The sequence below is a fragment of the Pyxicephalus adspersus genome, chromosome 1, assembly GCF_032062135.1.
Source record: "Pyxicephalus adspersus chromosome 1, UCB_Pads_2.0, whole genome shotgun sequence".
NCBI lineage: Eukaryota > Metazoa > Chordata > Amphibia > Anura > Pyxicephalidae > Pyxicephalus > Pyxicephalus adspersus.
Genome location: NC_092858.1, coordinates 40,737,782 through 40,762,992, shown reverse-complemented (window position 1 = coordinate 40,762,992; position 25,211 = coordinate 40,737,782). Strand labels below are relative to the sequence as shown.

Sequence of the window (25,211 nt, the reverse complement as noted above, 5' to 3'; positions counted from 1 at the left end):
TGATAGGTCTCCCACTTAAATATGAGAGACATATTTTCTGATGTAAGTTCAGGTGATGTAATAAAAATATTCTAGACACTGACTTCTAAACTGTAGCATCTGCTCAGACAGCAGGGACATAATGCTTTAAAGTGCACCTGTGCCTAAATTATGACCCAAAACTATTTACATATTCTTAAAAGCAGGAAAAGAGCTTTAAAACAAGGCATGCTTTTATTATGAAGTTATTTATTTTCACAAAACATCACAACAACACTTTTCTTTTTAAGATTGTTTCTAGCAGTTTAGAAACACCTGGTGCTGGACTACATTAGGTTACTGGAAGGCTGCCAAGATCTGCCATTATTGTAAACTTTAAAAAGTATTTTTTCCACAATGGTTATAGATGTAGAGATGAGGTGATTGTTTAAAAGGGATTTTACTACTTGCGCAGAATATGCATATAATTCACTGTACATGGTTTAGGCACAGGTACAATTAAAGCCATTTCATGTATTTGTGATACAGATGCACTTTGCATGCTTAAATACTTGTGTGTCACTGCAAGCATCCTCACGTCGGTCTAAGCCAGTGCCACTAAAATGTAGACCTAATAAAAGAAAAAGTAAAATGCCTAGTTCTGGAAATGCTATGATAGCTGTAACTCCTAATGGTTCTAAAGAGAAATAAAATAAAAAATTGAGTTAAAAATAAAAATGTATTTCAATTTGAAGAGTAGAAATATCTCCCTTTCATTTACTTTTAGCATCTTATAATACCCTGCACTGTACACTGGGAGAGGTGCGGTACTTGGGGCAAATAAGGTGTTCTCCTTTTACTATTGATCTTCCTTTACTACCAAGGCTACCAAGGAAAAGCTTACAAAGTATAGAAACCCGCATTAAACAATAACGTACAGATCGCAGGCTTAGGTAAGTGGACGGGTTGTGTCTCTGGACACAACCTGCCTACTCTCCCATCGCAGGCTCAGATCTGTGATGGGAGAGTGGGCGGGTTCGGGTATCATGACACTATGGGGGAAGTTTCTTCCCTTTTGAGTGACACACTACTCCCCGTCCATGCGTGGTCTGGAGCCAGTAAATTTAGTGGTCCGTGGGTCCAAAAAGGTTGGTGACCACTGCTGTATAGTATGATATAAAGATGTGTTTCTCAACCACTTTTTTTTAAAATAGGGTCAAATCAGGTCTTCAAGTACCCCATACTATAACTAATATATCCATAACTCACAGTATATTAGGGAGTGGTGGACATCTGGAAGAATGTCTCTAACATTGCTGATCAGTGGGAAAATGTCATCCTTACAGATAGCCAAAAAGATCCTTGGTGTCAGTTACTGTAAAACTAATCTAAGTGGCACAAACCCCGTTTGTGAATCACTATGTTATATATAATACTATATATTTCTATCATATTAGCTGGTTTTAAGAGAGGAACAACCATTAAGAGAAAACAATTTTGTATCTATTGATTCTAAGTGCAAATGTGCAAGGATAACCAGAAAAAGAAAATACATAAATAATTATTGTAATTTATAATTAGATTCCTTGTGTTATCCCATTACTGTTGTAAGCAATGGGCCATTGTTGTAAATACAGCCCTGGTTGATGTACGAAGTTTAAGCGTCTTTCCTAACAATCACTATATTTTGCAATTATCTGAAGACATTTGCACTGGCAATCAACTTGTGTTTGTGAGCTTCACTTATACATTTTGTCTTTGGTTGCTTTTTCTGATTAAAAAAATGGCAAAGTAACTACACAGTGTTGTCAGTCACAACAATCAGTCTTCTGCAGCCACCTGTTTTCTTCTAGTGCGAAAATAGGAAAACGTGGCTACCGATAACCTGAGAGGTAAAATCCAAAAGGAGATACAAAATGGCAGCTTGTTTTACTGACTTGTGTAAGGAATTAAACAATGTCTTGTTTCCCTAATAAAATACATGCCCATTCCAACAAACAAGAGGATGTCACGTATTTGCTTGTACGTCAGTAATTAAAAACAATAGGTCAGCAGCTATCTAAAGCTTACTTTATTTTGCTTGACACGGGTCAGAATGTAAAGTGGTCATTGGATTAATGTGACCAGAGATGAATTTGGAGGTAACCCTGCAGTCTAAAAAGGATGTCTAATAGAAGGATGAGAAGCAGTGCTGTCCCTTGTTAGCACTAGTAGCATGCAAGGAGGCACGTTTCAAGGATCTTCACCATCTGCTCAGTGTCACAGGCCTCTCCTGTGCTGAGACTCTACTTAGACTCCTCCTGGCCTGAGCTTTGTGCTCCAGACATGGACAGCTGCTCAGAGGCCTTCAAGGTCCCCGGAATTCTAGAGACATTTAACAATCTTTCCGTAACCCTCTCAGTACTAGACAGGATGCTGTGTAAAAATGTGTGCTGCTTCACTTATAACATTTAATTCGAGATGATTTGTTATATGCTCTTATATGTAGCCAACCGATTAGGACGGACCACAGTAATAAACTCGTCGTGTGATCACAACACTGACAAGAACAAACACAACCAAGATACAGGCAATTAATAACTAGAGCGATGAAGTCAATTCATTGTTTGTAATTGTTATTTGTATATCATTTCCACTCCTCTCATCGCACTGGCTGGTTCTCAGGCCCGGGAACGACATCTATTGCTGTGTTTTTTGTTACTTCCTTTTAATAAAGTAAAAGCTGTGTCTTATATCAGTCACAAATTGTTTTAATCTATCCTGGGAAGTACAATTTGTTCTACAAATGTCCTATCATAGGGGAATAGAATGTCTTCTGCTTCGTGACAGATAGGGGATGAAGTGTATTTATTCACTAGAATAAACGCCCTGCTGCTGAGATAGGAGCTACCATATGTTGCCTGGGGCAGATTGGACCTGTCCCATACCGCAAGTCACTTATGCTTTCACATTATCATGGCTCTCCTTGGGGAGGTATACAGTTGGCCAACCTTGCTCCTTATCTTACTGTTGTACGCTGCTATCGGCTTGGGACATAGACTGCATCGTACATCTCAGTGGAAATACAGAATTCTTTTAATATCCCTTGTTGCATAGAAGAAAACAAATCCCAGACTAGTTCTAGTTTGTTTTCACCTTTCATTTCATATTGATATTTTTTATTGAGCAGATTACCTAATCAATCAAGGTAACTGATTGAACAGGAATGTGAACTTGTATCCAATATTAGCAGTAACCACAACTTAAAATTGTCTTTATCAGCCGATTTTACCGTCACAAAATTAGAAAGTATAACAACCTCTATACTAAACTTTTTTAAGTTTATTTGCTACTTGATGACTTTTTGAAATTGTGCTCTGCCATGACTACTCTATAATACATAGTCTTCTATTCAAGATACATGTTTGTTAATCTTTGTGTTTTTAACTGCTGTTATATGCTTAACTTTTGATACATTTCAGTTTTTTAGATCACAAAAGCCTTGTTGTTCTGCTGTAGATTTTTTTTATACTACTTGAAACCTAGAGAGGTCCCTTAATATATTCAAAGCAATCCAACAGCCAAGGCAGCAGATCATCTTTGCATTTTTATACTCATTCACCATGCTTCACAGTTGGAAGAAGGGCTTTGGTACTTATGTGTAGTAATTTCCTTGCACATACAGAACTGTATACATTTCCCGGGACCTTCAAGTTACATTTGGGTCTATTCACAGATTATTATTTTTTTAGAGCTACAGATGAAAAGTTAGGAGACATTTAGTAAACCTTAGATGGATAGCAATTGTAGTGTACTATTTTAACACAGAAACATTGTGAGAGATATGCCTGCAGATCATTAGCTTTCATCAAATTGATTTTTTTTAAAGATTGCACTGGATGCCTTGTATCGATCACTGTCAGATGACAATGTTGTTAACTATTAATTAGTCTGTGGACTGGTGGGAGTTAAAGTCACTGTAATTCATTTGTAATCCTTTACTATCCTATAATCTCCAGCTTCACACTTACTGAGTTACTTTGAAATCTCATTTGATCTGATTATATTTCAAAGAACTTTGTTGTGTGTAAACCGAGTTACTGTAATTTTGTACAAGTAGTCCCCGAGTTAAGGACATCCGACATACAGACAACTTCTAGATATGAACAGGGCTTCCTTACTTGTTCTTTTGCAGGACAGAGGCTTGATGGAGGGGGGTGCATGACTTGCAGAAGAAGTCTTTTGCTGTTCTGTAACATCTTTAACTCTTTATTACCAAGACAAACTCTGTATTTGTTTCTTTTTGTATATAAAATCACAGCGTGCTCCAGAAGTTAATAAATGTCTAGGCTCCAAAAAGTTTTTTTTTTACTTTTAAAAAGTTTATTTTCAACCCAAACACAAAGCTCTGGCAGGGTCCATCTATGAAAGAATAAGGCATGCTAATGCAATCTTCTAGCTTCGCATTCAGATTCCAGTAGTGTAAGTACATCTCCCTCATGTACTGGGCCCTTCACTTTACTTATGATGAAGTGGTTGGTGTCATCCATAAACTCAACAGGGACCTGAGCACACTGCCCCTGAAATCCTGTTCTTTCAAGAACTTTAGTTACCCAAGCAAGCTTGATCGGCTGCACGCGGCCTATGTCCATGCATTCAAGCAAGAAAAGGGTTTTTTTTTTTTTTTGCTTTCTCTGCTTTGTTTGTGATTAACTCACAGTGAGGATTTTATACAGTAACTGTCACCACGCTGCCTAATATATGTGTAGACATCTGTATTAATTGCCTTTATTAAAATAATGTACCTGTTCCAACTTACATACAAATTCAACTTAAGAACAATCCTACAGTCCCTATCTTGTATGTAACACGGGGACTATCTGTATTTGTCTTTTTATGGCACCTCAAGTTAAATCCACAACGGAATTGATTCAATATGTGGTAATTTGCTTTTAGTTTATGTATGTAGTGCGTTCACATTGTACTCAAGTTGAATTTACATCAATCTGAATAAAACAATATGCAGCGTTAGCCAATTTCTATAACTTGCACAATGTGAATTTTGAAGGTTGTCAACCCCCCAAAAAGCACAATAAATTAATTCAAATAAATTCTAAGAGACTAATATATTTTATTATATATATATATATATATATATATATATATATAGTAAATGATTTTGAAGAAACCCATTCCAGGTTTGCTGGATCACCTAGTTTCGCTGATGAAAGTGTATCCTCTCCAGCCTTGGAGAGCTTTATTAAATCAGGGTCTCAGTCACAGAGCTTCTTGCACCCCAGTGAGGGAACTTGATTGGATGAGAACAGGTCACATGATATTCCCTCTATTTACAGAGCTCTCTCTGACTAATGGGGGGAAGAACTTGGTGGGACTTTGCTTGATTCAGACGTCAGCCCAGTTTTATGCATGGTTTATCTGTGTGATATTCGCTGTTATAAATATATCCCTATGTGTGCCTTGTTTCCCTTACCATCTTAAAATGACTGTGCTCAGACTAGGACAGCATTTTAATGTGGGGATAAAGAAGAATTTAAAATGTGTGTAGAATAAATATAAAGACAACATGGAACTTTTATATCTATCCAAAGTTACAGCTATGTTGTTAGTTAAGGATTAGAAAACACCATAGGACAGCATGGTGGCTAAGTGGTTAACACTTTTGCAGGATGGGGGATTTAGGTTCCCAAGAAGACTCATAGAATTTGTATATTATCTCAATGTTCTTTTAGATTCTTTCCTAAAACATAATGACACGTTTATTGTTCATGGAGGGCTTTAATTAGTAGCAGGAACGCTGCATATATTTTGAATATTCCCTCCCTTTGTTTTCTAACAAAATATACTGGTAGGTTCATCGGGGATTAGCCTCGCTCACCATTCTGAGGTCACGAAAACAGAGTGTAAGCTCCTGTGATAGTAGGGAGTAGTAGGGATGCACGTCAATGGTATACAAATAAGTTATAGGACGTGAAGCTAGATTGTTCATTAGGTGGAAAATCCTGGCATTCATCACAACTTGCACAATTTTAAAGAAATGTTCCTCAAACTTAAAAATGTAAAATAAAATACTCATCGTTATCTATTTTAAGTGTTACATTACGTGCAGTTATTTTTTATCAAATTATTTGCACTTACTATTTGGAGTGGAGTTCTGCAGTATTTCTCTGGGCAGTTTGTACATGGTATTCCAAGGAAATGATAACATATCATAGGATATTCTTTTATAAATCACTCCTAGGGCTCTGTTTATGAAACAGGGAATCCGACATTCCCTCAAACATTCTCTGGTAGGAATCATTTATGGCCTTTGAAATACATGAAGTTGGAAGTTTTTTAAATAGACCCCCTAATGTGTGTATCCCTCTAGTTTTGTTCATTTTGTAACAAGCTAGGAAGGGTTAAACCCATCAGAAATTTGCTGCTTTCTGAGGCTGCATTTAGGGAGATTTATCGTCACTTCCTTTGCTGTTGACAACGTTTTATCATTTCCAACAGCATCACAGAAATAAAACAAAATTATTTAGTAATATAGGGGAATGTTAGAAAATATTTTTTATTTGTCCTTACTTCCTGATGTCAGCAGGATAAGAATAGGATAAAATCTCTGTAATGGAACAGTGAATATTGGGAAAACCCCAGAAGAGGTTCTAACCCTTCCCCATTCTTTGCAATCTCTTTTTGGCTTTACATACATTTCATGCTATGGTCTATGTTATATATATTAATACTGAAGGACCAGGGATCCTCAGGGCAGTAGATGCATCAGATAATGTGATGTATATACAGGAAATGTTATTGGCTTTATAAGTAATTCAATGGTGAATAGGGTAAAAATGCCACATTTAATGTTATCTCCATTATTGTCTAGTAAAAAAGTGGGGTATAAATAGCAGCAGAGATGATTGCTGATCCCTATGACATTTCCCTATGGCATTCCTATGACCTATAGCAAATGCATTACAAAAAAAATATAATTGATGGAAAATTTCTTCCCTGTTATTGGGATACAATCTCTTTGCTTGCCTTTTTTTACTATGGACATTTTAAACCATCAGAATGGACTGTATGGTTATAAAGCATATGTAATCTCAGGAACAAAAGTTTAATATATTGCAACTAATCAGCCAGTAAATGTTGTAGCTAATATAGTTTTTATTTGTATTTATTTTTTATTTTTTGAGGATAAGAACATTTTCAGCAAATACAGAATTAGCATGTTTAGAAATACTGGGTCCTTGTAATTCCATGTGAATGTATTGAAATGTAAAGTTATCTTTCTGCTGTACCTCATGTAAAATCTTTTCTAGTGGTGGTTGCATAGTTCTATTTCTGGCTCTCACCAGCCCTATTCATTCTCATTTTTGTTTTTTTGTATTTTTATTTAATCAAAGGGAAAAAGTTTGAAACAAGAACTCTAATGCAACCACCCCAACTAAAATCTGGTAAACTAATATTTATACAAATACATATGGCACTGAACCAATGGTTCTTTGATTGCCCCTATTGATAGTGACATTTAATTTGTAAGTGCTACATGCTTATGTTCTACTTTCAAAAGCTATATGGGTAGATATATATTTACCTTTACCAGTTCCTATATTTTTCATATTATACTGTGGTGACAATCAGAACCACAATCTTATGTTCTGACCAATTTATGTGTTTTTGACCAGTCTTCCCACCGTTCTCTGACCTGATGAAGCAGACCTTGTTCTGCGAAACACGTCACCATTTTTGTTTGATTGGGCTATATTGGATGTTACTACCACAGTGTTTTTGCATGGCTTGGTACATATGATTTCTTTTTATGACTGTGTCTGTAAGATATATTTTTAATGTTTAATTTTTAATTTCTAAAAAAATGTATGTTTTGGTTGTGATATATACCACTATTTGTATATTGATTTGCAGGGGTGAAAACCACACCAAATGTGTTTGTCTCATTCCCGTTTGTCCATAAACAGTAATGTTTTCATTTTTGTTTTCTTGATGTAAGATACACCTAAAAGAACCATTTCCGATAATACATACCACACTGCACCTATAACCACAAGTCTTTCTGAATGTGGTAACTGTTTCTGTTCTCTGTATGATCTGCACAATTTTTCGGCATTAGGAACTTAAAGATTTGGGTATACATTTATGGCACTTTGGGAACCCTGATCAACATCAGACTGCATATGAAATTAGTTGTCACTAAAACTTCTGTAATCACTAAACTCCTTTACAACCAGGTCATAGTTGTTCTTGATAGATTTGGATGAGTGATGGGTCAAGTAATTAAAGTCACAATATTTCATCTTTATTTATCTTGTTCACCAAGTGTATCCTGGTATAAGTGTATTTCCCCCTCTTTGGACTGATTTATAATTGTTAAAAAATGCATTAAAAATTGATCAAAAGTATACACTATATACCTAATTATTTTAGTCACCCTCTGAATGATTACATCTGCTTTTTTGAAAAATCAGAATAAAGGAAAAGTTGTCCTGAAGAGTGGTGGTAGATTTAACCAATAATTTGTTGTATATGAATTACCTATGTAACTGGAGGCATGCCATAGGAATATGTCCTTTGCCTTCACACGTGCACAATTCCCCTTTTTCTCATCCTAGAAAGTGGGGCGGTATTATTAGTGCAGTGACCTGTTACATTGGGTATTGTGCTTTAGCTTCAGTTAGCGTTGCAGATGTGATGTGAAGTCATGGAAAGCAGGAAGTCCTGACCTCTTACACTACAAATGAATGGAAAAGCTTTTATTACATCAAAAACCCTCTGCATATCAGATTTTTCATCCTTGGGAACTGACATAGTGTCATCCAACTTGGCATGTTTAAATGAAAAATCAAACAAAAGCACTGTTTTAAGTAGCTTTACTGGAAGTTATTCTAAAGAAAGACAGACAGTATATATATATATATATATATATATTAAAAAATGTCAACCACCAGAACAAGTGGATCCAGAGGTATCAATATGTAACAGTCTAGACTTAATTCATAGGAACACCTTAAAATACTCTCATCTCCACTTTCAGGTATTATATACAAATGAGCCACAGCATGAAATTGCCAGCACCATCTTCTTCAGTTACAAAGCTCCTTTGTTTATTCATATTAAAATTCATAGCCATGCTCACATCATGGTATACAGCGTTGGCGTTGTTTTGGGTTTTCTAACCTTTTTTCAATCCTGTCATCTCAGAGTTTGATATGAATAAATAAAAAAAGAAGGTGCCAACTATTTCACGTTGTGATGTCATACAGATCTAGCGACCAGATGGATCAGGTCAAGTCACATCATTCACTGGGTGCCTCTGGACTAGCTTACAATACAAATGAACCATTGCAATACAGCTCATTTTACTTGTAATACTTTTTGCATATCTAAAATAGCCTACTGCATACATACCATATACATAGCAAAGATATTCTAAGTGGAATATTGTGCGTAAAATATCTGTGTCTTCATCAGTACATTCATATAACTTATTTTTGCCCTAGTTTTGTCTGTTATCCTTTCTATATTGAGTTGGGGCACTTAGGTAAACACAGTTGTGCATACACTCAAGGGACTGTATTTATAAATCAGGAATTTCTCTCACATTCCCTAAAACATTCCCAGGTGGAAATTACTGCCATTTAAACACATGGGCCTGGAAGAGTCCCATGATGGAATGTTTACGGAAATGTCTGATACCCTGCTATAAAAATAAAGCCTAAAATGTTAGTTATAAGCCTCATTCATAAACCCAACATACACTTCCTAAATGCCTATTCACACCATTGGGTTTTAGTAACATGTTCTTTTACAATGCAGCACTATTCATCCTGAATGGTTCCCCAATGCCCCCTGCCAACAGATGCCAACATACCATTTGTTTTATGGTACCAATCCATATAGTGGGCAGCACAGTGACTCAGAGGTTAGCACTCTGGCTTTTGTCAGTGCTAGGTCCCAGGTTCGAATCATGGCTGCAGTATCTGCATGAAGTTTGCAGGTTCTCCCCCCTTTTTTGCAAGCGTTTCCTCCCACATTCCAAAAACATGCAATTAGGTTAATTGAATTGCCAAAATTGACCTTAGACAGTAATAAAGACATATGACTATGGCAGGTACATTAGATTGTGAGCCCCTTTGAGAGACAGTTGACTATGGATGTTGTAAACCTCTGTATAATATGCTGGTGCTATATTAATATTGGATAATAATCCATATGATGGGTAATCTGCTAAAATTGTGTTTTTAGCCTCTTAATTGGTCATTGGAGTTACATACTTCCTATACAGAGTTGAGCTGAGCCTGTACACTGAGCTATATGTGGCCTGGTGTATACTACTTAACAAAAGCATTTTATTAAAAAAAAAATATGATTAATTCCACTTCTAGACGTCTAGCCATTCAATATAACATACCAAATTGTTCCTTTTTGGGTTCTGTTCCATTTTAGATGACCCTGTCATTAGCAAAGGTATTTATATCCTTCTGACCATCACATCACTACTGGACCCTGTAATGATTTGGAGTTCAGCAGGAGAAACCAAAAAGAACCTCAGGGGATCCAGTCCCTCAGACTTAGAGATATTCTAAATGTGAATGGCTATTATGCCTCTATGGACGAGGCAAAATGTGTCCCTGTAGTGGAATTAACCTTTAAATTGTGCTTGGGTCCATAGTGGCAGCAATGACTATCTTTATTTTTTATAACTTTAGTTTCAATACTGTACTAGAGACTATATGGATTTTTTTTTTTGCATTTTTTAACTCAAACACTAATACTAAAATATTAGCTTTACATATATAAGATAATGTTTTATATACTCTTTAAATCAGTTCAGAGACATTTGGAGTAATGAAGTGTGACTGCGTATTGTGAGCATCACTACCTATGCATCAAGTGAATAAATACAAATTTTACTCCAGGTTTTTCTGCATTAATATCAGTTTCCCAAAGCAAGAATAGATCACAGTGATTCCATATAGTACAGGTGAATGGCCAGCAACATGAAAATAATATCCTATGCAGAAGCAGCATGCATCCATCTCACGCTGCAAGACATATTTTCAGATCCAGGAAAACTGTGGAGAAAATAATAATGTTAAAATGATATTATGCTCCAACTATACATTAACAATGTTCCTTCCTAAAACCCCTTTTTAACCCTTTAAAAACAATGCAAAACACAGTCATTGATAGAATAAAGGTAATGCTGTTGTTATAGTCCCTTATAACTATATGGTTTTACATATATGTCTTGTTCTTTGATTTGTTTTCTTTTGTATAAAGTTGCCTGTTATTTTTTAAACTGATTAATACAGGTAGTCCCTGGGTTACATACTAGATAGGGACAATAGGTTTGTTCTTATGTTGAACAGGTACATTATTTTAATAAATGCAATTAGGACAGATGTTTGTCCTATATTATTAGGCAGCGTAGTGTCAGTTACTGTATAAAATCCTCACTGCAAGATAATCACAAACAAAGCCAAAAAACCCAAAAAACATTATGGAGCCTAGACGTTTATTAACTTCTGGAGCAAGCTGTGCTTTAATATGCTAAAAGAAACAACTGCAGAGTTTGTCTTGGCCATTAAAGACTTACAATATGTTGCTCAGCTGGGTTTAGGAAAAGATTTCCTCTGCAAGTCATGCAAACCTCCCCATCCTCCCATGAAGCCTCTGTCCTGCACACAAATGAGCAGGGAAGCCCTGTTTGTATCTAGGAGTCACCTGTATGTCAGATGTCCTTAACTGGGGACTCCCAGTTATGTTATGCTTTAAATAATTCTTTGCCAGTTTCAATTCCTTTTAACATAATTTATTTATTACTTTGTATTTTTCTATTATTACACCAGCTACAGTTGGGATTTCTGAGATCTTATAGACAAGTGTGTCCCAATTATTATATGTTTATTGAAGACTTACATAATAAATTAGAATTTGCTCTAGTGATCGGTATTTAAAAAAAAAAACTTGAGAATCCCAGATAACAATTTTACCCTGTTGCCATTAACTTTTCTATCTTTAGGTTGCTTGTTAATTGCCACTCTTCCCTTATTTAATGCTTGTAAAGGTTTGGCATTGCTCAAATGTACTTGGTATCAATGTTACATTAATATTGTTTTTACAAAGGGCAGTATAGTTGTTCAGTGAACAGAAGTCTGGTCTTGAAGGGTAACAAGTTCAAAGCTTTTTGGATTTCTCCCACATCCCCAAAACGTACTGGCATGTGAATTGGTATTCCCCCAAGATTGCCTTTAAAGTATGATAGTGACATATGCCTATGGTAGAGACATTAGACTGTGAGTCCCTCTGAGGGACAGTGAGTGACTTTGGACTCTGTAAGACATTGCACAAGATGCCATAAATAACAAGTTTGTATTATTCAGTACTTAATTAAATCTAGTGACAGCTGCAAGGCATGGAAATCATGATAAAAGCACAATCAAGATTGATCTAAAACAGGAAAAAACGGCCAGGTGTTTCATCCAGAATGAAGGATAGTGAACTTTCTACTCATTCTTTCCCAAATGGAAGGAGCATCAGGTTATCTCCGATACCTTTGTGCATGGGTATATATGGCATATACAGTTAACACTTTGATATCTAAAATCATCAACTGGAAATTCCTGATAATAGGAACTTTCAACAGCTAAAAGTGATTGTTATCATGTCCTAATGACATCTGTTCCTGTTTCTATTGCAACCACTGGTCCATGAATGCTATCCCTAAGGACCATGTCACATGGACAATACTATATTATCTACAGAAGATACTCTGTAACAAATAGGCAGATAAACTAAACAGGGATTTGTCTCATCAGTTCTCCTGTATTTGGTGCCAGCTCAGCGAGGCAGTAACCTGTACCTACGCAAGTAACTGCATCACTGTATGAAGTGGTGCAGAATCTCTATAACCAAGGAGGAAACAGTGCTTAGAATTAGAAGACATATCTCAGAATGGAGAATGTTTAGATTCTGAATACACTGAAACACAGTGTATTCACATACCACAAGAAATCAAGAAATACACTGAACCTGATTGTATTTCATATACATTCATTCATATATATATATATATATATATATATATATATACACACACACACACACATATTTATATATATAAAATTAGAAATGGTAAATTCCCAGTAATTTCCTCATTTTAGAATTGTGTGTCCAGTAATAGGATGTGACATGCTTTAAGAGGTGAGCGTGCAGATTGCACTTATTGCTGATCTGCTGAGTAATCTCACACAACAGCGGGTACAAGTACAGTCATTTAGAAATCAATCCATTTTACCTGTTTTCATTATAAAAACACCTTAAGGTCTTCACCTCTCTTTCAGAGGTCCGCACCTCATTTATACCACGGTTCCGGCTCTTCCTTCTTTACCCAACTGCCAAAAAAACAGCAGGACAAAAATATATAAAAGTCAAACCAAATTATTATTTTTTTCTGTCCAGTAATGAAACAGATAGGGGACATTCATAGACTGATCTTGTGAAATTTGAAAACTGTGATTGTGTTAAGATTACCTGGGAAGTTCCTTTTGATGCCAGTTCTTTGTGGCTGATGGAATCAAAACCAATCAGTATTACACAGCACCTTGTGCAGCAGATGGAGCCAATGTGATCATGAAACAAACCAGCACACATCCCAGGCAAGGAGCTGAGAGTACTTAGAGAACACATTTCGACCACCATCTGCATGCTATTATATGAACATTCGTGTAAGGAATATAGATAGGGCACTCTTGCTGTAGTAAGTGCTTTTGATTGGGCAAGAACACTTAAATTGAATAATAGAAATCCTATAGATAGATGATATGATTGTTTTTAGTAGTGACAGGCAGCACGGTGGCTCAGGGGTTAGCACTCCAGCCTTTGCAGCGCTAGCTCCCAGGTTCGATCCCCAGCCAGGACGTTATCTGCATGGAGTTTGCAGGTTCTCCCCATGTCTGCGTGGGTTTCCTCCGGGTCCTCCGGTTTCCTCCCACATCCCAAAAACATGCAGTGAGGTTAATTGGCTTCTCCCTAACAATTGACCTTAGACTACATTAATCACCTATGACTATGGTAGGGACATTAGATTGTGAGCTCCTTTGAGGGACAGTTAGTGACATATGACTATGGACTTTGTACAGGGCTAGTTAATATGATGGAGGTATATAAATACTGTGTAATAATAGTAGAGTAGAAAAGGAATATTGACCTTGTTGGGTTTCTAATTGTACCTGATGATGAAATTTACCCTCACTTTCTGTTCATCTCAAATAGCAACACAGGCAAAAATAACTATTTTTTTTTTAGTCGAAGAAGGAAAAGCCAAAATTTTAAGATTTTTATTCCAGTACACATTAACTTTCTAGGTTTTCCTTTCTTCCTGTCTGGTGAAAGCATTGTTAGCAAAACATGAAATCAGAGAAAATCTGCAGTAAGCAGTAAAGAAAAATCTCTCCTATGGGGCACAGATGAAGACAAAAGAAATCTAAATTGGTTTTCTTTAATTCATGTGACATGAATAACCTTTTGGTTTTATTTATTCTTTTCTTCTTGTTCTAGTGACACATCTAAAATACACAGGATGTGTAAGGTCAGAACTTCCAATTTGCTTTTTCCATTTTTTATTCAAAAAGGCTTTTTTCTAATTAGGATTGGTCAGCATCAGAAACAGAATTTTGCAGAAGGAGATTAGCACTGACAGTCCATCTATTTCACATATAGTGGGGTTTCTTTTTAACTTTTTTTTGTTATATTCGAAATCCAGATTTTTTCTATAGGTATGTTATTATAACATGTTTATATATTCTTATTTATTTTGGTCACTTAACTTTTTATTCAACCGACACTCTAAAGTGGCTTTCCCAGTAAGCTGTCCTCTGCAATAGAAAAGGGTAAATACAAACCCTTCTGGTAAACAATGTGTCTAATTTATTAAAGCTCTCAAGGGCTGGGGAGGATATACTTTCCACAGTAAAGCTGTAAGATCCAGCAAACCTGGAATGGATCTGGCCAAGATTGAAAACATTTGCTAAAAAAATAGTGAATGTCTTTTAAGAAATCCATTCTAGGTTTGCTGGATCACCCAGCTTCACTGATGAAAGTGTATCCTCTCCAATCTTGGAGAGCTTTATTAAATCAGGCCCTATGAGTTCATCCTCAGCTGCTATCCAACACTTCTAGGTGTGTCAGATACAGGGTAACATTCTAAGCACAATGTTTTCTCCCACCAGCCTCCAAATTCTGTAATCATGTAGTGACCAATGGGACGAACCAGGGCTCCTAGAAGGAGTCCCCTTTTTCAACACACTTAGAAGTGTTGGCTAGCAGTGGTACTGGTAGCTCTGCAAGTGGAAAAGAATGGAGTTTGCTTCCTCTTCCTGCATGGTGCTCTACCTACATAATTTCAGAGAAATAGCAAGGACTAGGAATGACTGACTAACTAAAGAAATACATTTTCACATATCCATGTAAACACATGACTAGTTTGAACACCCAGTCAATTGCAGAAGGAAAAATAGGCTTTTCTTTATACATGACTGGATGAATAAATTGAATGCAGCTTCACTGAACAAAGTGAAAAAAGCATTCCCTTGGTGAAATATAATCTTTGAATTTATTTGATTTTATCAAAAGTCCACCAGGAAGGTCTAATTACAGTTTTGTTATAAAGATAGCGTCTAGAGGAAAAGGTCTATAGATAAAGTAATTGAAGTATTGAAGAGCAAGCTTGTAAAGTTGTAAAAGTCATTCAAAATCATTTTTAGGTAAACATTACAAAAATAACACAATATGTATATTTGTTAAAATTAACAAAAGCTTAAAATACCAAGAGATGGCATTGGAGATAAAGTATATGATGCCCCATGGTGAGACCTATTAATCTATTCCAATGTAAATAAAAGACAAAAAGTTTGTGCATTAATCCCATGACCCAAATGTTGAATTGATAGCTGGATTTCTACTATTACCACATGTGTTTTTTTATTTTAACATCATTAATACCTCAATTCTGGGTTGAACAGCGTATTCTTCACCAGATAGATAGAGACATTGATAATTCCCAGGCCTGTAAAACCAAGCAATGGCACCAGCTGTATGAAAAATAGAAAATATATCATTAGAATGACAACAACAAATACAGATGTTTGTAACATTGATCAATATGAACTGAATGATACCTATACTTGCAGTGCAAATAACCTATCTGGCATTAATGTAATTTGAGAGAGAAAAGAACAAGTGGATTTTGTGTAGATTTATCCTACATATTTACATAGTAAGTCAGGTAAAAAAAGACATAAGCCTATCAAGTTCAACCACTAGGGAAATAAACATATCCCAGATATAAAACCCTATAAGACATAGATGGTCCAGAGGAAGGCAAAATAAAAACCCTGGTACAATTTGCTTTAACAGGGGAAAAATCCCTTCCTTATCTGGAGATTAAACTTCTTTTCCTCCAGACACAAAGACTGCCCTCTTGTTCTTTGTAATGATCTCAAAGTGAATAAAGGGGAAGGGAGATCTCTATATGGACCGTTTATATATTTATACAGGGTGATCATATCCCCCCTTATATGTCTCTTCTTAAGGAAGAATAGATTCAGTTCAGCTAAGAGCCTCATAGCTGAGCTCCTCCATTCCTTTTATTAGTTTAGTTGCCCTTCTCTGCACTCTCTATAATTCCACATTATAATAATGTCCTTTTTGTGAACTGGTGCCCAAAACTGGACTGCATATTCCAGATGTGGTCTGACCAATGCTTTGGACAGGGGCAGGATTATGTCTCCATCTCTGCAGTCTATTCCTTTGTGGTAAATATTTACTGTAAGTCTGCACAAAGACTGGGATACCCTGAGACTATGGTTATGTGTCGGACTGGCAATGAGGTTGTACTGTGGATAGCACTTCCTCATGCCTTGGAAGGGCACTTAGCTTCTTTGGGCAGCAGCCCCAGGGGCAGTTGTGAGAGGTATAGTACCACTCACTGCTGCCACCTGCTGGCAACTGGTACGAGAAGGCTTGTCATTTGTTCTTTAGGAACCAGCACTGTGTTGTATGTGGAAGCCATGCAGCCACCTCACTTTTAACAAATTTGTTCTTTTCACCTATACTCCAGGGCAGATGTGACCTATCTAAATTCTTACCTACGGCCATGGTACAGACCAGCCATAGGTATATATTGGCTTAACAATGTAAATGTGCTATAGGGTTGGACTTTCTGCAAAGGTTGTCATTGCAATCTGGATGCAGAAAATGATAGTAATTTAATATACAAAAGAAAAAAAAATGTAATTACACCATGCAGGTTGAACTATTTCAGCTGTTTAAACATGTGCAGAATGCATTATACTTTTGAGCTAAACTGCTTGCAGCATATAAGTGATGCTATAACAAAAATCCTGTCCTCATTCATACAATAGGATTGTAATCAAAAATAGATGCAGCGTTCAGTTACTTTTATATGTTTCTAGATTTGTAATACCAATACGTATTATGTGTTTGTGATATAAACAGAGCATTAGTCTTTGCCTGGGGATGATCAGGTTTCCTACAGCTTGACATGCTGTTTCATGATCTTATTGACTTATATAACATACAGAATAGTTGACCAACAATCACTCTGTGTTTTATTTATCTTTTAAGCCCTTTGTAAAAGGAAATTCAATTTAGCGAGTCAGACATTCACTAGATGCAGAGGGATCTTTGGCCTTCTAAATCTAAAATCTTGTTCTAAATGATTCCACTTGTCAGTGGGAAGAATATTATTCATTTCCTTCCAACTGTGTAACCCCTAGTAATTGTATTAGTCAGGGCTGTGATGTCATATTTCTGAATAATATTCTTGCAGAACCATAGGTGATAATACAAGTCCTCATGCGCTCTTCTGCCATGCTGGCCATTGCTCAGTCTTCATCTATATTTAGGAAAAAAAACAACTTTTTTGTAATGACATTTTCATGTTAACCATTAAGGTCATCTATATACATAAGTATTACTAAAGTCACTGTCACAGAAAAAAAGTAAAGTCTTGTAATCATAATTTATTTTATTAACAGATAAATGTAAATCAATACTTATATCACACTGTTTATTAAAGTGTACCTGTCACTTATGCAATGTAGTAAAGATGTTAGGAAAGAACCACCAACAGTTAAATTGGTTTTAGGTACTGGCTGGTTTTATTCTCCAAATACCTACATTGTGCATAGCCAATATAGATACTAAAATGTGTATTACAGAAAACAAAATAGAAAAAACATCATTATGGTGGGAATGGAGAACAATGTTCTGATTTGTTTGCTATTAATTTTTATATAACACGGGTGGTTCTGCAGACATGCAAAGGTGTGGCAAGCAGGTGAGGCAAATATCTTTGTACTTTCTTTAATGAGTTCTATTTTACTTTGTTTTTCTTCATATTCTCTCATTCTGGATGTACAAATGTAATCTGGATGAAACATATTTTGTTTTTTTAAAATATGCTGCCAAGTTAAACCTCTTGACCGATTCCAGGACTATGGTGCTGAGTTCCTGGTCTGTTCACCAGTTGTAGCACATGGTGGACAGAAAATGAGTCACTCTATGGTTTGGAGATCATTCTATTTGAATATCCAAGACCCCAAAGGGTTGAATCAACCTACCATACTTCACCTACAACTACAATATCACTTCCATTGAAAGTGAAGTTGCCAGCCGAGTTTTTAACTTTGTCTTTGTTTTCTCTTTGTTCTATAACCTGGGATCGGACCCATTCTTTATGTAAATATGACATGTTTCAAAAAATAGTGCTTTCAGTGTTGTCAACCCAGAAAGCAAAAGGCAGAACTAAAAAAAAAAAGCTATATTTTTATGAATCAGTAATAACAATGCTGATAGCCACATCTTCTGCAATATTTTCTCATTCCACTGTAGTGCTGCATGAAAGTGGCAACCGTGCTCTTAATTCAGGGCAGTGAAGAATCTTTGCCACCCCATCACAGGAAGGAAGGAAGTAGAATTTACTGGAATGCTCCATGTATAGTAGCACTATATATATATTTATTTATTTGTTAATGGAAGCCATTGTTATAATTTTATATTGAAAATGTGTTTTAACTTCTGCCAATATTACAAAAATATTGAGTGCAAATAACCTTACATAGATTTCATACAAACTACAAAAAAAACAACCATAAATACATACAGTAAAATAATTTTTTGGCCTTATGTGCATGAGGTTAGCGTTAAATTTTGATATATATCTTTCCTTATCTTGTTCCAAGATTAACGGCTTATTAAATGAAACCTGACACAAAATCGTATTGTAATCTGTGCAGCGTTATACCAACTCCAGTCTTTCCAGCACTCGATGGGTCAATCTCCTGCATCCTTGGCCCTCTAATAGGAGTTTTGTTTCTCTATTTCTCAGAATAATGGCTTTTGTTGCCGTGTCTAGGTCTACTTTGCCTGTGTTTATCCCAGGGGACAGAGAGCTTTGCCCTCAATCGGATGCTATACACAAGCACTTGACCTTAAGTAAGCTGGAGTCCCCTGCCAGGCTATGTGGTGCCGCTGATTGCCTCATTTAAAATGGACCAATTGCACATGGAATACCACTCACAAACGTACCCTGGAAATAATAACATTAAATGGGAAGGGCAGGATGTGATTTAGGGCAGGTGGAGTACATAGCTAAGTAATCATCTGGAAGCTTAAACATTGCTTGTCATTGTTTCCCAGCTCTAGATTGTCCTGTTTAAAGGATGTCTTACTTTATACCATTATTTTTTCAATTGTTTCATTTATATCATATAAAAATAAACAATCAGTAAACTATCGCATATGCTTTAGAATGGCAATGTAATTTATAAAAAGAAATTTTCATTAGTTTTACATTTGTAGCTTTTATTAGAATAATACCAGGTGATCATGTTATGAAGGTCCTGGAGTAGACACATCCGGTTAATGGGGTGACTTTGCTCTGTCTCCCAATTGTGCCCCCGCATTGTCATCCCATCACCTAGTCTTCCAATGGAAGTAAAAATGGGTCATTTTAACACATAATAAGCAGGCACAATCCACTCTTTTCACCCAAAAGTCCTGAGTAATGCTATGTATCTATTGTTGGAGTGCGGGCTTGTAGATAGAGCATGTCCGCAGGGGATCAGTAGCATTTAATGGAACAAAAGACAACAAAGCTAAAAAAAAAAAAATAGCATTTTTTATGATACCTAACTAAATGATTTAGCTAGGGACTAAGTTAGGTCTTTCAGTCTTTTCATAGAAAATGCACATTCACAATTAGAGTATTAATGATGCTAAACCCACAAATTGACCTTAATGTTGCTAAGAAGTAAATATCTAAAACTATATTATAGTCCTTGTTGTCCAAAAAGGAACACGCTCTGAGGTCCAGCTACTTGTTCAGACTCCATGACCACAGCTGTAATGCTGGGTTGTCCGGCCACAGAGACTGGGGCTCACATAGTGAGTGCTGTTCCTTACACCATTCCCTGATAAACTTTAATGGACAAGATGACCCTTAATCCGGGGCGTTTGTCCATGACAGCCATTACTAAGAGGTGTAATCCCATCCTACTGATTAATGTAACTAATGATGCCCACCAGGATCTTAGAAATGAAATGCTAGCTGGCAAAAACTCCATGAGAGGTAATTCTAAACATTTCACATACTTGCTCTTTATCTTTGCCCTAGAGCAGCCTTTCTTGACCAGGGTTTCCCCAAAAGTTACTAGGGGTTCATTGTGATGTTCCTCACTGACCTCCCATATGCCTGTCTAGTTCTGGGTCCAACACCGCTTGGTAGAGCCAGTGGCATGATGCCAATGATCCTTTTACTGTTTGTAAAGTTTGTAACAGTCGTATTCTATCATTTAATTGGGGTAAAAGTGTAGAACCAGGGGTCAGGCTTTTATTGCTGTCTGTGTTCCCACTGGTGAGATTCACAATCATTCTTGTTGACTATTGCGAGAGACGTGTAAACATTTTTGGTAAGGCGAAACAGTTCAATATGTAAAGCTATATGCATGACTGCTGTCTAAGAGGAGATATCCACATGCTTTGGAGAGATTTCTTCTTAAATCCTGAGGTTTGTCTTTGGAAATGATGATAAATTGTCCAAGCAGAACACAGAAAAAAAAACATTCAAAATATACTAATATAAAAATGTTGCTAAGTTTAGTGTGTTTGTACTAAGTATACAAACACACTAAAATATTGTACATTTTCAGTGCGCTGTGGTAACGCATTTGTATTATTGCAAATTTTGTGCATGTCAACATACACTGTGTTGAGGCAGCACAAGAATTTTTTTCCCAAAAATGGCCATGCAATATTTTTTCTGATACTGTGCACCACAACACAAGTAATGTGGTACTGTGTCTTGTGGATCACTGCAACCCAAGAGTGCATTGCATAGAGATGTACCTTGGCTGTCAGACAAGACTATGATTGAAGGGAGATATACACATAAGATTTACAGGATCAAACCCTTTCTTTACTCCAGCCAAAGCTAAAGAATATAAAGTTTTGACAGAGATTATTATTACTATATATAATATTTAGAAGACCCATCCCTTAAATAACTATAACCAACAGCCTGCCAATGCACCACGCTCAGAGTTCATAGAAGGCAGCAGCTAGGAATTATGAGCCTGCTACTGATGGAATGATAAACAACTAACAGTGGTTGTTATTCTATTATAACTCCAAAGAACATTAATGAGTGTGATGGGAAAACTGTGCATAATCAGCCACTCAGGGATGAATCTGGGGAGGAAGCAGGGTCCTGGGAAGTCTGCTCTGCTTCTGGATAGCCTCCAAATGAAAGACCTTTCACCCCGTAGTGTTAAAAATAAGAATTCCAGCGCACATCAGTACTAACATAAAGGTTTACTTTCATCTTCTGAAACATCTGCAGTGCATATTCATCAACAATAATGTATAGAAAAATCAACATTGCACTACTGTATGGATAATCTGCAATATCAATAACACGTGTTCAGGCGTGGGGTGTAAATTACTAGGTAAATGAATAACCTAATTGTAAGTTAATTATTAAGAAGGAACAGAGACATGACAACTACTGAACCATGTTTGGAATATTACGTAATACCATGGTCACCTGGGGCATAAGATGAGTTCTCTTGCTGAATTAGCCAGGTTCAGCAACAAGTAAAGTATTATTAAGCTGCAATATACCACCTATAACTATCATTATAATGAAGAACGTTTCTCAATATCCACCAATAATAGAAAACAGCTCCTTCACAGTGTCCACCAATGTTAAAAAGGTTTTCCTCCACTGAGAACCAATGTAAAGGAAAATTCACCGCTGACCATTAGTGCAAAGGGAGACTTCTCCCACTGGCTATCAATATAAAGGAAAACCTTACCAATGATCACCAATTTCACAAGTTATAACACGTATAACATGTCAACGTAACTAGATTCCACTAATCACTGATATAAAGGTAAACATTATCAATGGCAGTAATGTAACCAATACTTTACCACTGACATCAAATGTAACCCGAGGGATCCAACCACTGACCACCAATGTAAGGGGACATTTTACCACTTACCTTCTTTCCTGACAACCAATGAATGGGGGAACTAAACTGTACAATATAATTAGGAACTACTAACTGACTCAGTATAAGGATTCACTACACTAAATATTAATATTATTGGTCACTATATGGACTACAAGCAGAATGGGGCATTTATCCACTAACCTCTAATACAAGGGGGGACTTTTCCACCTACCAGTAACAGAAGGGAGAAAATCTCCACTGATACTATTGTAATAGGTATGTCTTCCCTAATCACCAATGTAAAAAGTCATTACACTGACCACTCAGCACAATGCATATCCCAGGCATACTCCTTATCACTGCAACCTGTATGATCTGCTGTACATTATATAGTCCTTTCATACATTTGCATTACTCTACCCCTATTGACCACTGCACTCCATAAGCTGTGATGTACATGTAGTACTCTCCCCTGACCACTAATGTAAGGGGTACTTCACTAATCACGACGAAAGCACCACAATAACTACTTAACACAATTGGTACAGCAGGCAAATATCTGATCACTATACCCTGTATTCTCTACTGTACCTTATAAAGTTTTATATACATATCAAAAGTGTTGCACTCTGTAAGCTGTCATGTACCTTATATGTATAGGACCAAACAGTACATTACCCAAACAGTTACTGGTTCTTAAGTAGTCCCCCAATATTTTAATGAAGTTCTAAAAGGCAAGCTCAAAAATGTTTAGCTCTTTGTTAATAATATGAATGCAGAATGAAAGTTCAGTTTGCTGCTTTTGAGTATCATTGTGTAAAAAGTATCTTTATGTGTGTATATGATTTTATTTTTAGTAATTAAGTAAATGGTAAGTAATTAAGTAAATTTAGTAATTAAGGCATCATGTGTTGGTATGATGTGCAGCAAATACACAAGCAGACTTAGTTTTACCAATGCCCTTTTAAGCCTCCCCTACTGTTCAGTGTGATGTGTACTGGTGATTGTAGCAAGTCTTTCTTCAGTGTGCCCAAGACCGCCCAAGGCCCTTGAATACCATGTGGAAAGTACTAGGTAGTTATTCTGCCAACTGATCTCTTCTTTTCTCACTAATGGATTGGCATTACATAGCTACATGTAGGACTGTCAAACATTTTGGCAAACTTTTTTACAAATTTTTGTACCAACTTTTAAATGAGTGATTTCTTTTTAACAAGCAGCAATATTTTTAGTTTTTTGTTTGAACTATTCATTGAACACAACGCCGTGCTATTGTTATTTGCTGTGCTGTATCATATTTTTATAGGCAAATATTTTACCAGCTAATGTATGTCATGTTTTATTATCCTATCACATACAATGTCTTTGTTTAGAATCTTTAATAATTTTTGTATTCTGCCATGTCAAATTTTATTTATCAATATTCAAGAAACAAAAGCTTGCATTTTATTGTTTATTTAGCCACTAAAAGGTATGACTTTAACCAGCCTTCTCTTTTACAATATCAAAAATATTCTCAAACTGTAACTACTTAGCATAAAAGCAACCAGCTATGAAGTTAATCTCCGACACCTTCAAAATCTCTATAGATTCAGAAAAGTAAAAAGGTTAAATAGGTAAATACAAACTGATTCTTATTTGCTGATTGCTCTGCAAGGGGAGTGTGAAATCAGTAAGTAAAGACACGTTTTACACTTTTCTATCCAAAGTACCACATTGTTTTGTTGACTCACATATAAATTATTGACTATAAAATAAATATGTGATGTAAATACAAGGGATGTATACTAATAGGTAAAAGGTGCTGATCCTAGTTTCACACAATGAGGTTTCAGTAACTCACAAGGCACTGTGTGTGTTTAAAACCCTGGAGCTTGCTTCTCCTAAATATAGGTTAACAATATCAGCTCCCGTATTTCTCTCGTTGCAGAGTACCTCCTAATACACTAAAAGTTGTCATGCTGATGAAGAGTGGAGACATTTCATTCTTCAGTGCTGAAATTAGGAGCAGCAGTTTAGGTATAGTTACATCCTCCTTATAAGAGCATCATCATACAGAAGAATAAATGATGCATTCTAGACACAGTTAGAGTAATTATCTGTGATAATTAAAAAAAAATATCTTCTTTTAATAGATATAAAAATATCCAAAACAGATGCACACCATGCACTGTCAACTAACATAGTAACTTCTAAAAACAAACAAACAATAGTAAATGCAAGACTCACTCCAGGGTGCTTCTTCATCTGCTTGGAAACTGTTGAAAATCTCCACCACATTCTGTCTCAGTAGGAGCTCTTTCTTGATTCTTTGACTTATGCCTGCAACAAGTCCCAGTTCAAGTCTTGCTCTAGACAAGGATATTTAAGGATGGGGTGATAACAGAGGGGGTGGGTGTCTACAGTATATTTGCTGCCTTCCTCTCTGTTATCCCTCCTCCTACACCTCTTAACATAATTTTGTTTAATAAAAACTGAAGGGGATGTAATTCAATTATTTGCCTACTCTTTCATTCTTAGTGTAGTTCATGGTACACATAGCCCCTGGTCTGTATATATTGATCTTTCTCTCCCAATTGCAGTGATCATTAGTTACTTTGCTCTAATTTCTGTGGCCTACCGTACTTGCAAAACACAGGCAGGGAAGATCACGTGGACCTCCCATTGCTCATTCTTACTTTGATGTGCCCTTGATAAAGGCATCATTTA

The 25,211-nt window shown here is 36.2% G+C and overlaps 1 long non-coding RNA gene and 1 pseudogene across 1 annotated transcript; both read right to left on the bottom strand.

Annotated features, from left to right (window-relative positions):
- Positions 1–4,359: 4,359 nt before the first annotated feature.
- Positions 4,360–4,746, bottom strand: LOC140328255 (small ribosomal subunit protein eS28 pseudogene; annotated as a pseudogene).
- Positions 4,747–8,814: 4,068 nt separating this feature from the next.
- Positions 8,815–24,857, bottom strand: LOC140328238 (uncharacterized). The gene is made up of 4 exons (XR_011920253.1): positions 24,732–24,857; positions 15,967–16,055; positions 13,262–13,358; positions 8,815–11,036 (listed from the first exon to the last, which is right to left on the bottom strand). It is a non-coding gene; the product is annotated as an uncharacterized lncRNA (long non-coding RNA).
- Between the last annotated feature and the right edge of the window lie 354 nt (positions 24,858–25,211).